The following is a 17,750-nucleotide window of genomic DNA, read 5'->3' as shown; positions in this document are numbered from 1 at the left end:
TGCTTGAATGGTTTATAAAAAATCATTAATTTTGCAATGGAAGGCATAGAATTCTGTAAACAGAACATAAATGACTCAAATTTTGAATATTGTACTGTAACCTTTGTCCGGTTAATCTTGTTATGCTGCTTAAATGAAGGGGAATAGGCAAATATAGCAGAGTGTTCCAGTTTGCTAATGCTGCTATTTTGCAAAACACCAGAAATGGATTGGCTTTTATAAAGGGAGTTTATTTGGTTACAAATCAAAGTTACAATCTAAAGGCCATAAAGTGTCCAAGGTAAGGCATCAATAGGGTACCTTCACTGGAAAAAGGCCATTGGCATCCAGAAAACCTCTGTTAGCTGGAAAGGCATGTGGCTGGCATCTGCTTGCTCCCAGGTTGCGTTTCAAAACGGCATTCTCCAAAACATCAGTGTCAGCTTTCAACAACCATCTTCAAAGTGTTTCTCTAAGTAAGCTGTTCTGAGTTCCTTCTGTTTGTCAGCTCTTTTATATGGTTCCAGTGATTTAATTCAGACCCATCCTGAATGGGTGGGGTAACACCTCCATGCAAATTACCCAATCAAAGGTCTTGCCCACAGTTGATCAAGTCACATCTCCATTGAAACACTCAATCAATAGGTGCCAACCTAATCAACACTAATACGTCTGCCCCCTCAAGATTGCATCAAAGAACATGTCATTTTGGGGGACACAATACATCCAAACTGGCACAGAGAGCCACTGGAATATTTGATGAACATGCCTGTCGGTGCCACCCTCTCAGTCCTGATTTTCATTTGCAAGGTGGGTCTAATAAAGCTATCTACCTTTGTTATCTTTGCTTGGAACACTTCTGACCTCACCTTTTTCAGATCTCTCCATCCCCAATCCTCTCCTACCACCATATCTTTATCTGTCTTCCTTACTGTCCTGTATTTTTCTTCACAGGAGTTATCACCATCAGATACATTATATATTTGTTTATTTGTAATTGTCTCTCTCACTGGGAAATAGTGTCTTTGTCTATGTTGTTCACAGCTGTATCCCCAGGCCTTGCAGGAGGACTAGAATACAAGGGATTCTCTTATGTGTCTATGCCTTTTTCATTTGTTTAATAATGTCCCTGTAAAGAATTCAGACAACACAGAAGGATAAAGAGAAAAAGTGGAGTATTTGTTGAATGAATGAATGGATACCCCATATGGGTATTTCAAGGATGAAAGAAGTATATAAAATCTGTGGCACAATATCTGGCACATAGCAAGTGCTCAATAATTATCTTTTAAATTAATAGTTACTTTTGTTAACTTTAATAAAATTATTGTCATATTTTCTTTATTAACTAAATCCATAGCATAATTCCTGGGTATAATACGACTTAATAAATGCTAGTTCTGATAATAATGTAATCATTATCTGATGATTAATAGGAATTAGCCCATAGAATAAAGCCCAAAATAATAGGTGCTCTATTTAATAATAGGTGATAATTAGTTGATCCTGTCATCTCCCTACAAACTCGCCCCTTTTCAGATGAGGATTGGTTCTAAGCCAGAAGTACTTTTGGGTCCTTCCCTCAAACCATCCACTGCTCTGTACACCCCCTCCCCAGTCATTTTCCAATTGACAAGAAAAGCAACCTCCTAATTCATCTTTTGAAGAGGTTTTTTAAAGATCTGTGTTAGTTGTTCTTCTACACAGTATGGTCTTCGAAATTTAGTGGCTCAGTTAGGCAAAGAAAACATTTTTCATAGTACGTCTTATCAGAAGTAGTTAGAGCAAATATTCTATCAAATACACATCCACTAACTAACTAACTAACTAACTAACTAACCAACCAACCAACTAACAACAGAGCTTCTCTTTGCCTTTGTCTCTTCTCTGTGGTGTATATGGTTGCTGAGAGATATTCTTCAGATTCCAGAGCTAGTTTAGTTAATGATACTGATTCCAGGCAACACAAATAGTCAAACTGTAGTCCTTGTGATTTTACTATCTCTTGTTTGTAGATTTTAGCAGTTCCAGTTTTCCAACTTGTTTTCACTTATTCTCTAACTTGGTGGCTTTCAAACTTCTAAGCCTTTGAATTCATGTTCAAAGGAAAATGTTTTATGGAAGCCCACAGTTTAAAAGAAATAAAAGCTGTGATTTTCTGCTTTTATCCATAGACTCTGCTATTCCTGTACACTATTATATTTGCTCTCTCACAATTACTGCTACAGCTCTTATTTCTTGGAATGCTGTGTAAGATATCCATTTGGCTGTGGTTTTCATAGCATTTATCCATACCCCTATTCTTGTTCTTGCCACACTGAATTTTAATTTGATCTGTCTTTCCCACCAGATGTCAAAGCCTTGGAGGCAAGGACCCCTGTGCTTCTAGTTGCCTTGTGTAACACTTGATACGCAAAGTTGGTTCAATGTCTGAGATCAGAGATGTCAAATCAGAAAGAGGAGATCTATAATGCAGGGGCCTAAATAGCAGACAGCTGGTGAAGGATTCCAAAGGTAAGCTGTTGTCAGAAAAGTGATGCTTGGCAGGTGTGAGAGACCAAGAGCGGGTATATCAGTCAGGTTCCCAACAGGAAAGAGATGGCACACTCAAATTAGGATGGTTTCAGGAAGATTTATTTACAAAAGCATTATCTGCAAAGTGAATGTGCTGGGGTGTAGGGGACCACAAAGATTGGTTTAGTCACCTGGGAGCAGTGGTGATGGAACTGTTACCACCCCAGGCCCAAGGAGATGAGGGAGAGAACAGTTCTCAGACCCAGAAAGAGGCTTCCCTGAAAGAAGTGACCTTTGGTTAACGGACACAGCTAACCTTGACCCAGCCCAACTGGAAGCCTGAGAGAAGGAAGCCTGCTTAGTTCAGACAGGTCAGTGTCCCGGGGAAGAAACAGGTTGGAGAAGGATGGACTGTGGCTCTAGAGGGGCAAATGGAAGATGTCCAGCATAAGATATGAGGCATGGAGATGAGTCTAAAAGTGAGGATGAGGATGGTCGTTTGCCAGATTTGAGGGATACAAGGGAGGGAGTTAGTAGCTCATTGTATTATTGCTGCAAAGCAAACAACCACAAAATCAAAGTGACATACAATAGTACATATTTATTGAGCTTATGTGTCCGTGGATTTTCTAGGTTGGTTGACATAGGTTGGGACAAGTTTGGGTATTCTAGCTGGAGAGTTCTGTGCTTTCTTTCTTTCTTCTGGGACCATCAAGCTCACCCATGGGTGAGCAAGGCCAATTGTGCAAGTGCTCTTCAAGCTTTTGGTCATGTCACACACACTAATATTCCATTTGCCAAAACAAATTAAGTGGCCAAGTCCAGGATAGAGAGATGGTGTGAATATTTCCAAACAGTAATCTGCCATGCCACTGAAGTTGCTCCTGGAACTTTCCTCCTGTTGCATTTTGAATATTAGCTAAGGAAAATCTTGAAATATGACAAAGGATTCTCAAACGAATCTTGTGGAATTCTTTCTAGCACTGTGCCTCCTCAAAGCTAAACAGTCATCTACCTAAACAAAAAATAATTTGCAACATATCAGATAGCAGTAGATTCTGCTGCTCATTTCTGAACATTCAGCATCTCCACAGAATGTAAATTAAAATATAATTTGACACTAAGGAGGGGTTATAGATTGAACTGTGCTTCCCCAAAAGATATGTTGAAATCCTAATCCTTAGTTTCTCAAAATTTGATCTTATTTGGAAATAGGATCATTACAGATGGAATTAGGCAAGTTAAAATGAGGTCATACTGGAGTAGGATAGACCCTTAATTCAATATGACTGGTGTCTTTATAAGATGAGGAAATTTGGACACACACGAAGGGGAGAATGCCATAGATTGCTGGCAAGCCACACAAGAATCCAGGACAGAGGCACGGAACAGATTTGTTCCTAGAGACATCAGACTAAACACAGCCCTGTTGACACCTTCAGACTTTTATCCTCCAGAACTGTGGAACAATAAATTTCTTTTTTTTTTTTTTTAAGCCACCCAGTTTGTGGTACTTTACTATGGCAGCCCTAGCAAACTAAGACAGGAGAAGTGCAAATTTTTATGCATTCTTTTTTGGAAATACCCATACCACATGGCTGCATATAATATTCATAGCTGGTAAATAAACCTATTAACAATGGCATTAGAGTTTGGACTTTGTTTTGTATTTTTTAGGATGTCACATAACATTTTTTGAGATGCATATATGGCTTATTTCAAATATATCCTGACAAATCCACTGGCTTTTAAAAATGTCAAAATGAGTAACTTTTAGTTTCTTGTTGAGAATGAAACCCAAAGGTAAAAATATTTGAAGCTTTGTTGCTTTTAAGGTTAAAATGTAATAATATAGTAAACTGGCCCAGAAAGACTGTTTCCATTGATTCATTCATTCATTCATACCATTTAATCAGTTAACTTCTATTGAGTATGTACAACTCAAATACTAGGTCAGTTGTGGTTAAAGAGATTAATGAGACATTTTATAACTTTAAGATATTTTTAATTTTGGGGGGATGATAAAAAATCTAAACAAATATAGGTAATAATAATATAAAGATTAAAGTATATTTTCTTTGTAGTTCACTATATGCTCTCTGAGAACACGACCTGTGGCTTGGTACCCAATACATAGTATTAGATATTTAATAACAGTTGAATGTCAACAAGAAATGGTTAATTCTAATTGGAAGATTCATGGTAAATTTCATGGAGGAGATGATATTTGGGATGAACTATAAAAGACGGTTAAGGATTCATAAGTGAAAAAGATGGGGAAGATGATAAGAACAAACTGGTTGGGGGCACAGCATAATCGAAGGCATGGATGTGTAAAATTTCCTGGCATGTTTGGGGAATGGTGAGTAGTTGGCTATGGTGAAGTATAGGTACCCAAAGAAATGTGGTAGAAGATGGGGTAAAGGAATGTTTGGAAAGGTTGTGTGGAAACTCGATTTTGAGGCTGAGGAGTTTGGACATTGATCTGTGAGCACTGGGGAGAGCCTTAAATGAAGGCATTTTAGGAATGAGTATAAGCACAAAACTCTGGTGGCTACTTAAACATTGGAGGGGAAAACCAAGAAAGTGAAAACTGGGGCCAGTTAGGAAGCTCCAGCAACATATCAAGCAAACGATTGAGGTTGTAGAGCTAAAATAGGGCAGTATCAGAGGCAGGGGAAGAGGAGATGGGTATGTCAAACATCTCCGAAGCACAGTTGAGAGGTCTTGGTGACCAAACTGGTGTAGGTTGAGAATTTCTTTGACTCCAATAGTTCAAGCCTGGGTGTCTGTAGATGCTGGCGCCATTTGTGAGAAAAGGAGCTCAAGAGGAAAAGCACGATTGGTCTGTCTTCAATTTTGGAAATGTTGAGCGTGAAGTCCAGACAACACATCTGTGTGGCAATATCCAGCGGGCAGTTGGAAATCGGAGTCTGGCACTCAGAAAAGTCTGGTATTATGGGTTGAAACCGGAAACTCTTTACTGGTTTAAATTTAGAGCAGCCAGATTGTTTTTGAGTGGCAAAATTGCAAAAGTACAAAGTCCTTTCTAAGCAAATAGTGAAATGTTTATGATATGACTGACAATATTTTTCTTTGATTCTTTTTTTTTCCTATTTTATTTTCAACCTTTCTTTGTCATCTTTTGGTTACCTGAAGGTCATTAACCAGGGAAGGAATGCTTTTATTTCTGAGGCCCCTGCCCAATTTGATGAGGTCCAAAGGAAAATTTAATACAGTTTATAAGGCTTTGTTCCTTTCTTAAGCTGGACCTAAAGGATCAAGTGCATATATTACTGAGGCACATGCCTCTGTTCTCTAGTGCAGGCTGGGAGGACTTTGCCATTGTCTAATATATCCACTGTGACCAGTGCCTCTAAACCAGGACAACTAGATGGTTATCACACAGTCATTCCCAATAAAAGCAAATGTTCCATATACAGCCTCATTTTGTCAACAGTCCCAGGCACTGCCCCTTCGCTCTGGCCCCGGTTTCTCTCCAATGTCTGCTCTGTTCCTGATCATTTTGGAGCTTAGCTTTCCATGTCCTCACATTTTTGAGGATTTTTGATCTACTGGCATACTTGATTTTCTTGGTTTTGACCCATCTTCTTGCATAGGATTTGAACTCCGCCCTAGACTTTGTCGCTTTGTGTGTTCATTGACAGAATAAAGGCCTGCACCCCAGAACCCCACTGGCATCTGTCCTGGGCCTGTGCTACTCCCTCTGAGGGAACATTAGATGTAGTGAGAGAACCCTTTAGCTAGATCTAGCCCCCTGTATCCCGTCTGCTCCTTAATCGTGGGACTAGAAGGAATACTGTAGCTCAGAGAGTTTGGGCTCCTGCCTTATGGCAAAATGCCTCCTCAGCTCTGCAGACAGATTAAATACCAACAGCAAGAATGCAGGGTCCTACATATCAAGACTCCAAGACCGGCAGTCCCAAGAGTTGGAATATAGAAAATAAGAAAACCACATCAGAGGTTTGGCATTCATATTGCACCTTTCTTCTGAAAATGGTAATGTGTTTATCAGATATTATCTTAACTATGAGGCAAGTCCTTAAAACTGCAATTTGACAAATTACAATCCTGTAAAAAAATGTCTCAATGGATGACGTTGTTTGGTTTGATTTGAAGATGCTACCCTTGAAAACTAGGAAAGTGGCCTGGATCTGTGAGGCCAGATCTCAGAGGAATCCCTTTAACCAGGAGCCGCAGTGCATCTGGGAATGGGGTGGGTGGGTGCTTCAGAAGCACAGCACCCACAGAGATCAGAAGGATTCGTGTATTTACCCAGCTCAAGCCTGCAGTAGGTGTGGGGGAGCATAGCCTGTTTTTAGAGCTCTCTAGATAAAATTTACTAACTGAACAACTCATTAGATTTGACTGTTTCTCTGTTGTAGTCCCCGCTCTTGACACACAACAGGAATTCAGTAAATATTTGCTGGATGAGAAAAAAGATGAGATCACTCTTTATTTTTAAATCCCCAGATCTCTCATTTCTCAACCTACAAGTTAAGCTCATTTCTGTCATCATTAACACTTAGGAAAGCAGCTTTGTACATTTGAATAGCATTTTCAAGATTCAAAGGAGATTAAAAAGGTGCAATAGGATCTAGGACCTGCATTCCCCACTAGAGTAACTCAGGCTATTAGGTCCCTGGGATTTCTTGTGTTCGCCTAGCAATTTAACAGTTTGTTCCTGTTGCTTAATAAAGTGTTGTATTAGAAAAGCTAGTATAAAGAACTTTGGTTGCAGGAGAGGAAAATAAGTAACCTGGACTCAAGATTGTTTTTTCTACTTAATGGAAATAACAGGAACTGGAAAATATACTGGGGCTTGATGCATACTGGAGTCAAGGAACAGGCTAATATGGATAGTCATGCATTTGCAGAGAGTCAGGGCCCAGTTTCACTTTAAACTATGATATTCTCAACACAGTCCAATCCCCAATATGAGCCAAAGCAGTTCCCAGTGAAGACCTGGAACGAGGTGGGAAACTGAGGACAGAGGCAGAAATTTGAATATATTTACCTGTTTAGCTAAGTCCTGGGACCAAGCCTGGAGCCAGAGCCTCTGCTCATTTTCAAGGATGGGAGTAGAAATCATGGAGAGAAAAAAGAGAATATTCTGGGGTTTTTTGTTTTGTTTTCTGTTTTCATTTGGTGGTTGTTGTTGATGTCGACTTTTGGGGAAAAATAGTGCTGCCACATATCCAAGCAATCATTGAACAATGTAGAATCTATACTCAGGGTTGTATAGCAGGGCTAACACATCTCACTCACTCCTCTCCATAATCAGATCCCCTTTCCTGTAGGGTGTTTGGGTCCACTTTCTACCTCTATATTATTAGTCTTCATCTTATCAGTTTTATAGCATGTTATTCTAAGACAGATTAGTGAAAAACTGTCTTGGGGAAGTAGGTGTAGTCAGTAATAAGTAATGGTACCTTTTGAAAAAAGCTATTTCTTCTCATTTTAGTTTGTTTTAAAATTTGGTATCTGTATTACACCATTGTGGCTAGTTTTGGATTGTGGGATTTTAAGGAACTAAAACCATGAAATTCTTAAGATATAGTGCTGAGTGCAAAGTCAATTATTTATTAAGTGCCAATGAGAGGAAAATAAACGTGGGGAAATGCCCTGGTCTTTATCCAGAAGGGGCTTTCAGTGTAGTTAGAAAAATAAAACAGGCACACATGACAGTTAGTGAATAAAGCCTTATAACTGGAACTAATAGTTAATTAGTAACAGTAAGTTGAGGGTGGGGAGGGAACTCCCTTGAGGAGGGAAAATATGGTTAGTCTCCAACAAATGTGTAGGTAAAAGGATCATTGTTGTTTTGTCTCCAAACATCCACTTCCCCTTCTTATGAAGACAATACTTTAATTTTGTTCTGGGGGAACTAACTGCCCCTTTGCCACTTTCAGCTCATCGGCTTCAGGTGAACCTAACTCCACTCTCAATTCCATGGCCATCATATTACCAAAGCTAAGCCATTAGTGAATTCCTTTCCTCTGGCCCAACTGGTTCAAGAATGAGCATGAGACCCAGTTCAGTTTAATCAGAGCTAGCAAGATTTAATGCCAGGACTTTTGAGTTATCAGTAATGAGTGCTTTCTTATAGACTGCAGCCATTTTACCGTCTTGATGGGCAGGTTTGATTGAAAATGGTGCCAGCTCTGTGGAGGGAAGAGTTGAGAGATGGGGAGAAACTGGATCTGGTGACTTTGTTTGAGCTGCTGAATCCAGCTGTACCTGAAACCAGTTATGTAAGCCAATACGTTCTCTTTTTACCTTAAGACATTTGAGTGGGGTTTCAACTCATGGGGAACATGGAGAGGCAGAGAAGAGGGTCAAGGCAATCTAATAAGAGGAATGACGTGAGTAAATGTTAAGAGGTTCAGGGCACCGTGACATATTTGAACAATGGTAAGGAGGCCTTCATGCTTAGGCCAGAGGCTGGGGGTCAGGAAGTAACTTTGGACATTAAAATAGTTTAGAGTCAGTGTGAAGTAGTTTAGAGTCGGTGTGAAGATAGTGAGAGCTACAGTAAGGTTTAGATAAAATTTTGTGAGTCCTACTTGTGGCTGACATTATTTCTTTTTTCAGCACTCCTGGGAATCTCTAAAATATGGGATAGGCACTCATTATAGATTTACACTAATCAGTCTAAGTATGATAAAACCAAGTGGATTAGGGTTTAAACTAATTAAACTCTGGATGTAGCAAGGCCACTTCACTTCCTTGGATTCATTTGTTGATCTTGTGTGGGCAATAGGCCTGGTTTATGATATATTAATCTGTAAGTTATCTTTCAGTAGGTGTTTCTTAACACCAAAGCATGATTTTTCACTCTCACTCTGAGTTATTTTGTTCTTCAAAGGCAGGGATCCAGAAGCTTCACTGTGATTGCTAGCAAACTGTTTCAGCCAAGCCCTCTTTCCTTAGAATGACTCCTGTGCATCCCATGCATTCAAGAATGTTTTCTGACTTTTCCTATTGAACATATTTTCCCTCTGTCCCTTTTGGATGTCTCCCACCCTGCTGGTCTGACTCTCTAATGGACAAAGAGGCCTTGTGTGTTGAGGTGACAGACTTGTCACTGTTTACTTGCAATCAGACAGGCATAAACCAAGGCTTAGCCTTTTCTTGGGTATTTTCACTTTGGCTTAGTCCCAGGCTTGGTCAGTATTTTTTGTTCCTAATCTCTTTATAGGGAGTCTTGGCTAGATTTCAGAGGCCTCTGATTTATTTTTTAGCTACTTGGCATAGGCTTGGACCCAGACCTTGACAGAAACTTATGCCAGCCCTGATAACCTATGTTGAGGGGGTAAAAAAAGGTTCAGTATTGGTGGATCTCCAAGGGACTTGCTGAACAAACCATTGGAAGAACCAGATGTTAGTCTTACCTGCATCCCTACCATGCTTGACAGAGGCCAGTCTGGGGTTCAGATTAGAATCTCAAAAGTGAAGTCAATGCTTATTTTCTACTTCAATATATTTCCATCTAGCAAAATGACATCAGCTTCTACCTAACCTTTCCAAGAAGAAGCTAATCAAGAAGAAGAGGGATTGGGAAAACTGAAAGTGGGATTCAGAGTGAGCTCTTGTTCCCTTGGTTTACAGAAAATGTGTGATGGTGTGGCCTCGGGGAGCATGGGACTTTCCCCAGTAAGAGAACAACACCCAGCTCATATCTGAGATTTATGAAAGACTCAGCTGGCACTGTATATGTCTGAGCCTTTGTCCCCTTCCCCCTCCCCGCATTTTGGAGTTCTGAATCTCTGCTTTAAAGTACTTTGATTCCCTGCTTCTGGGGAACACAGGTTCCTTTACTCTTCTCCTCAAAATCTTGCTCTCAGTCCAGGCTCTTTATGCTCCAAGAGCTCAATACTGTAAGAATCAGTCTTATGCTGGTGCCATCTCTTTCTCTCTCTGTCTATCTCTCTAGATTTAACTGAGTAGAATGGATAGTATCACTCTTGAAGAAACACTATTATAACCTAGTCTGGGTTCAAGGAAGATGTGATCTAGATCTCAGCCAGAGCCAGAGTTCACTTTTTTTTTTTTTTTTAAGTTTTTTTCTTCTTCCTGGAGGCTTTAAACATGAATTTGAATTGGTTTCACCATGAAGCAGTCATTTTTATACCTGTTCTTTAGAGAGTGGATTTTTTGGCCCATAGACATGTTTCTTAAATAACATCAACTCTTTTGGAAATACCTGGGGAGCGTGTTAAACAGACATTCCCAGTCCCAGACCCCACAAAATACTGATTCAGAAGAGGGAGGATGAGGCACAACAGGCAATTCTCATTAAGCTACAGTATGAAAACTTGTGCTTTCAAGGGATTTAGAGCATTGCTTAGGTCAGGTTTGTCTTCAAACAGATGAACTAAACTCTCAAATGGTTTCAGGAGACGGGCAAAGCAGCTTGGAAGTGGAGACTGGCTTGACTGCTGTGTGGGATGCCGTGACTGACACTGGCTTGCAAGCCGGCCAGGCCCATCTGACCACAGTCGTTTCCTGCGGTTGAGTACTGTGAATGGCTTTCTGCAAAGCTTGCACGTAGAAGCAGGAAGCCATTCCGAACCCACCAGTTCTCAGCACTGTCTGAGTCAATGCTCAGTGTTCTGATTTTTCCAATAACCTCTCTGGCAGAGCAAGTCAAAGTCAGGAAACAGGTAAGCAACCTGCCTTCCTGTGCTGGTGAACACATATATTTTGGTAAAGCCTTTGGCTTGTTTAATAGCAGGTAGTTAATGATTCAAATTCCATTTCACTCATTGGGATTTCAAAATTGCTTTTGGAATGGTAAAAAGAGTTTTGGAAGCTTCTTCGTTCCTTAAGCTTTATGCGGATGGTTTTAATGAGAGACTTCAGGAGACAGCTATTCCAGGGATGCCTGTGTTGTCCATAGTGTAGAAACTAATTCATATTTGTTTAAAATGAATTCCCATCATGGGATTAGATAAAAAATGATCGTTGATTTAAAGAGCACATCTATTGCTTAACATTACAAGGAGCTGCAGTTCATATAAAACCCATCAAATGTGAAAAGTAACTTTTGGAATATGAAAACTAAAACTCACTAAATGTTACACATGAGTCCCTCAGGGAGGCCTGAGGGGCTGGCACAAAGCAGGTTGCCAGCAAATGATCATTGTTGAACGAGGAGTGGGATTTGAAGGATGAATGGAGTATTTATTGTGTTTAGTGAGGATAGTAAAATGTCCTTTTTATCAGCTAGTGTTTATGATGTAAAATATTTCCTGATGGCATTTAAGCAATAAGTAGTAGGTGTTTATTAGCTGACCAATTAAAATACTTTGTATTCTGTTTTGCTTTAGTAATTGAATATAATAAATAGTGCTGTTGCCTGACAGATCTGATTTTTATCCCCAAGAAGGATGTTTTGCTCAGGTTATCTTCTGTAGTATCAGCTGGTGATGTTTTATAGATAACAAACACCAGCAATACTTCTTTTAATGAGTTGGAAAGTGTTAAGCGTTTGGGGATGAAGGTTAAAGTTGTTGATTAGGCCAATTAAGCTGCCTGCCAACTTCCTAACTGTTCTGTGTGGATGGCTGATTCTTCCAAAAGCTAATTTTCAGTGGAGACCTTTCAAGCTGCTAAAACTCCTTTAATTAAAAAACTTAATTTAAAGAAAAATGATGCCTAAGGGTGTATAATATTTGCAGTTGTAGAAAGCTGCAACAACAGACTGTTGTTTCATTGCAGCCATCTTCAAAACTTGGAATTGAAGTTTATAGTGAAGTCTTTGAATGACATTAACATTTTCAACCCCCCACCCTGGCTTTTTAATAATGTGCTCAGGAGAGGGAGTAGGGCTTAACATATTATGTTAGCTAAGCAGGAAAAGAACATGTCCCCAAAAAGAGTCTCTCCAGGAATTGTGGGTAAAATGACCCAAAAAGCCAGTGTCAGATTTCACAGTGTCTTAGTTCTTTTTAGCACCTCTGGGGGCAACTTGACCCACAAATGTCCATTCCCCTTCTTAGCTGATTTTATTGAGGCTGCATGAATTGAGGTGCTGCCACTCCCTGATCACATTGCAAACCAGCTGTGGACCAAGGGGAGACTAGTAAGGAATTGAAAAGAGGCCATTTGAGCAAGGTGTTCTTCACTGTCAGTCAAGGGGAGAAAACTCTGTAAGATATAAGGAAGATCCCAGAGCAGGGGTGGGACATGTGCTCTTCTAGGCGGAGATTATTTGGTCACAAGAACTGAGGTCTAGATTATGTAAATAGGAGTGTACATTGATCGCAGGTAAATGAAAGGGGGCCTTCAACTGACTTCAGATACTCTAGAGAAAATCAACTCTAGCCTGGAGTAGAAACCATTCTTCTCCAACTTCACTCCCTCTCTGTCCCCCCACTCACTCCATCCATCAAAGCAGAGCAAACAATGCCTCCTTAGCCTCTTTTAGTGCACAATAGAATTTTCTATCGGACATCAACCATGCAGAAAAGGGAGATAGATTGCTGAACACTTGAGACCCCTCCTCTTGGTGGAAATTTGGTGGAGTTAAAAAAGGTTATACACCTTTTAGAAGATAACGGAGACTGAAAATTTTAAAACGCAAGATGGGGCCCAAGGAAATTAAGATTCTATAAAAACATAAATTTAACCATTTCTGTTAAGGTTTTTTGAAATTGCATTATATTTATGTATTAATTTTGGAAGAGTTTATATTTCTATAATATTCTTTCCTATCCAAGTGTTACTGGACCAAGGCGGTGGATTCTGTTGCCTGATGCACTCAAATGACCAATTCCTGAAACACCGAGGTTCAAAGAGAGAAAAAGTTTATTGCTAGGCGAGAAGCAGGAGAACAGATGGCCTATCAGTCCAAAATCTGTCTCCCCAAACTGTAGTAATTCTGATCGTTTTATAGCATTAAAAGTTGGGCAGGTTTTAGGATAATGAGTACAGTGGCCCCAGATGTATTTGGAAATGATCTAATTATTAAGCATGCACAGATTGATTATGTGCTTAGTCACAGAATGTATGTAAGAAAATGGTGACCTTAATATGATTCTGGGCGTGATTTTTAGTACTATAATGAGGTATAGGTGACTTGTAGGTTACAGTCTAAGCTACTGCGCATGTCAGGTGGGCCCATTTGGTTAGATCCAGTTTCAGTTATCAAGATAACTTTGGACTTGGGGTGGATTGGTTCTGGCTGACCCAAGGCCCTTCATTAATATACATTGGGGGCTGTATTTAGTGATCATAAAACTTTGAAGTTGGAAAACTGGGTAAATGGGTACAAGCGAAGCTTAGTCACAAGGTTTTTACAATCACAAGGGTACAAGGTAAAGGCTATACGATCATTATCAGAGATCAAGGCAGTTGGATGACAGTTCAGGTTTCAGGTATTTTCCTCTGTCTACTCAAATACATCAGAAAGTAAAGAGGAATATCTATATAATGATTCAGTAATCACAATCAGTCCTTAAATCCTAATTTCTCGGTTTTGCAAGAAAATAGTATATATCTTTCCATTTTTTTCTACTCTATTTTGTTTCCTTCAATTGGACTTAACATTTTTTTTGTTTAGATCTTTCTTCATGCAGAAGTTTTGTTAAATTTATTCCCAGCCTTTTAAAATGTTTGTTATTAGTGACATTAAGATTAGAAATGCTTTCCCATTTCCATTTCTCAATGATTATTATTAACCAGGGAAAATTTATTGATTTAAATAAAATTATCCTGCACCTAGCCACTTCACAAATTCATATTAATTGTCTTTGTTTTTTATTCAGTCATGTCAGTGAAGGGATTAACCTGATTGTATTAAATGATTTTTACTAGATACTTACTTTTTCTAAAACTTGTGTTGCATTTTCTAGTATCTTCAAAACAGTGACTAATGATGGTAGCCATCATTTCTGTCTAGTTCCTGATGTGAATTAAAATAGTTTCATTTTTTATTATTTTTAAACTCGGTTTATTTTTGATATATAACTTTATATCTAAGCAAGTTCTATTTTACTTAGTGTCTCTAAAGAAATGGTGGTTTAATTTTTTTTTCCCTGCATTTATTGATATTACATGTTTCTCTCATAATTTCCTTCTATCTTTTCTTTTTTCTTTTCTTTTTTTTTTTGTGAGAGTCAGAGTCAGTTTTATTAGCCCAGCCTCTGGTCTTCACAGGGGAGACAATATTTAGCAGTGGAAATAGTGCAAGAAATTTGCTGCCTCTAATATATTCTTCCAAAAAGCAATGGGGAAAGCATGACAGGGATGATGAAATGGATTCATGAAAACTTAATTTACACTAACCAAGATCAGGCCAACAGGGATAGGCCATAATTTCTTGATGTACCTTATTATGTTGATAGATTTTTCTGATAGTGAACATCCCTTGACTTCTAGGAGTAAGCTCTCTTTGGTTACTTTGATGCATTGCTGGATCCTATTTGGCAATAGTTTATTTAGAAGATTACGTAAAATGGGTCTAAAATAAGTATTTTTAAATGATGCATGTTAGAACCTCTTTCAGTTTTAGAAACATGGATGTGTTTGACGTTCTGCCTGCAGTGGCCCTCCTTCCCACAGCCGACTGGTGAAATTCTGCCATTCCTCAAGGCTCCCCTCAGTGTCATTCCATCTGTGAAAGCTTTCCTTTGTCTTGGCCCCTACTCACTTATTTCAGATCTTTGCACCATGTTGTAGTAACAAAGTATAATTTTCAAAAAAGTTAACATGACATATAAATACATAAATAAATCTTTAATAAGAGCTTATTAACTCATTAACAAGGGAAATGGCAGGATGACAAACTGGTTTAAAGAGCTTGTGATGAGCAGAGATAGTTTGTTTGCATACTAAAATAAGTTGGCTAAGAGACAAAATTGGTCAGTGTCCTAAAGGGCATTAAAATTGTAATATTTGGGGTTATTTTTGCCTACTGAACAGAAATCATTTGCTTGTCTACTGGACAAAAATCTGCATGTTTTTATATCAAACTGAAGAATAAATATTAAATAACAAGTCAAACAAAGGTACATTCTCCCAGAGAATTTAATTAATTCTTGGGTGGGTCTGTTGATGTTCTAGTATAACACTGAAAAGATATGCAGCTTTCCTTTGGCCAAATTTCCATGTTTTGGATTTGTTTTTCATAACAGTAGTAATAAATACGTCAAAAGGTACAATCGACTTTATGTCTCAATTATTTGCCTGTCTGACCTATGCCAGTTCTATGCTTTCTTCCCTAATCTCTCGAAGGATGTAAAAATAATTTTTCATTTTATGCCCAAAACCATTCTGAAATGCATCAAGGTATTACATCAACCTGTACAGAATACTAAGATCTCATTTCTTATTTTAGGTTCTATGTTAACTAAAGCTGATTTAGGTTGTTCAAATAACTGACTAGACAGGTTAAATCAGATAGTGTTTCACAGAAAATTTAGATTTTGGATAAAATAAATCTATCCTCCTTGGTCTCACACAGAAATTAAAGTCTCAAACTACAGATAATATTTCTCTTTACTTTGTATTCTGATTCACTGTAGTTCTAATCAGATCAGTCCTATATTGCTAATTGAAGTCTGATACCTTCTTCAGCTTCTTCAACAGCGACTGTGTGGAATTGTCTTTTTAGAATTAATGCTGCTGCTTCAGTTGGAGAATTCCAACTCTGAGTCTCAGGTGTCACACAGACACCCAAAGCTCTAGGGAGCTACCAGGTTACACATGAGAGCAAAGCAGCTCAGAAGTTAGAAATAACAACTAAAGCTCAGAAACAAATGCGACTGCCACAATAGTGTACAATCGAGGCCCTAATTCCTTTATGAGTATTTTCTAGATAAAGCAATTTCCAGAAATAGAAATATTTGGCAATTAACTTATATTGAAGTTATTAACCATAGACCATAGCACAAATTTTGTCCTGTTTCACCTTTACATTTTTACTAGAGTTATGTTAATTAATAGATAGAATATAATATATGGACTTGCCTTGTTTCCTTTTTTAAAGTCCCTTTTTGTTGAAGATGAAGCTCTAACCTGTAGCTGAGTGTATGCACTTTCAGAGAAACATCAGAATAAAAGAATGTAACTGACAAGGAAAATTTTTGGTTGTTTCTGTGGCATATAACATTTTTAAAATGATTAAAACCATGACTAACAGTTATATACTGTTTAATAACATGCAGAGCAGTATCAGGACATAACATGGACAGTGAGAACATTGTCAAGCCTGTAGAATTTTATATAATTAAATATTTACATGAACATTTCACCCATACAAATTTAGCTCACAGAAGAGAATCCCTTTTAATTTTTATAACACTTTTTAAACACTTCCCACGAAACTCATAAAATATCAAATGAACTTAACTATTTTTAGCACTTCACTTTTATAAAGTGAAAGAACAAATCTTTTGCAACAGTTTGAAATGAAAAGATATCCTTTAGAGTTTGACCTTGTGAAAATAAAATGTCAAAAGTTGTCAGGTTTGAACATATTGTTAAACAGGAAAATGGGTTACTGTAAAAACAATATTTGGTTCTTTAAAGTTAATAAAAGACTCAGTTTTTATGTTTCTATTAAGAGAGAGAAGACTTGCTTAAAAAATTTTATTTTTGCATATGGATTTTTTGTTTTTATTTTAATGCAATTTTTTTGATATATATTCACACACCATATGATCCATCCAAAGTATACAATCAAAGGCTCACAATATCATCATATAGTTGTTCATTCATCACCACAATCAACTTCAGAACATTTTCATTACTCCAAAATAAAGAAAAAAAAAATAAAAAAGAACACACCAAACATCCCCTATCCCTTATCCTGCCCTATTATTTGTATGTTTTTTTTTTTTTTTTAATTACTCATCACTGGATAAAGGGAGTGGAGAAGACTTGTTTTTAAGATGATAAAGAGTGATAAGGTTAACAAACATTACATCAACAGAAATACTATTTCAATATGATAGAGTCTTTGTTTTCTTTTCTTAAAAAACCAAGCATATGATAAAGTCAATGTAAAGTTAAAGTCACCCGTCCTATTCTACCCCTGGTTCTTGGGCTCCTCCACTGGTAGTGTTTATTGTTCCTGATGCCATTTGAAGTCCCTCATTGATTCTATGGAGAATGTTGGAGAGTGCACCAAAGGCACTTTCTCCTGATGTTCCCACTCCCAATAACCTGCCTTTTTCTACTCCTTCCGGCTACCCACTTCCCTACCAACTAATTCTCTCCCTTCCCCCTCC

This window comes from Choloepus didactylus, chromosome 1 (assembly GCF_015220235.1).
Source record: "Choloepus didactylus isolate mChoDid1 chromosome 1, mChoDid1.pri, whole genome shotgun sequence".
Lineage (NCBI taxonomy): Eukaryota > Metazoa > Chordata > Mammalia > Pilosa > Megalonychidae > Choloepus > Choloepus didactylus.
This window is presented reverse-complemented; position numbering follows the sequence as displayed.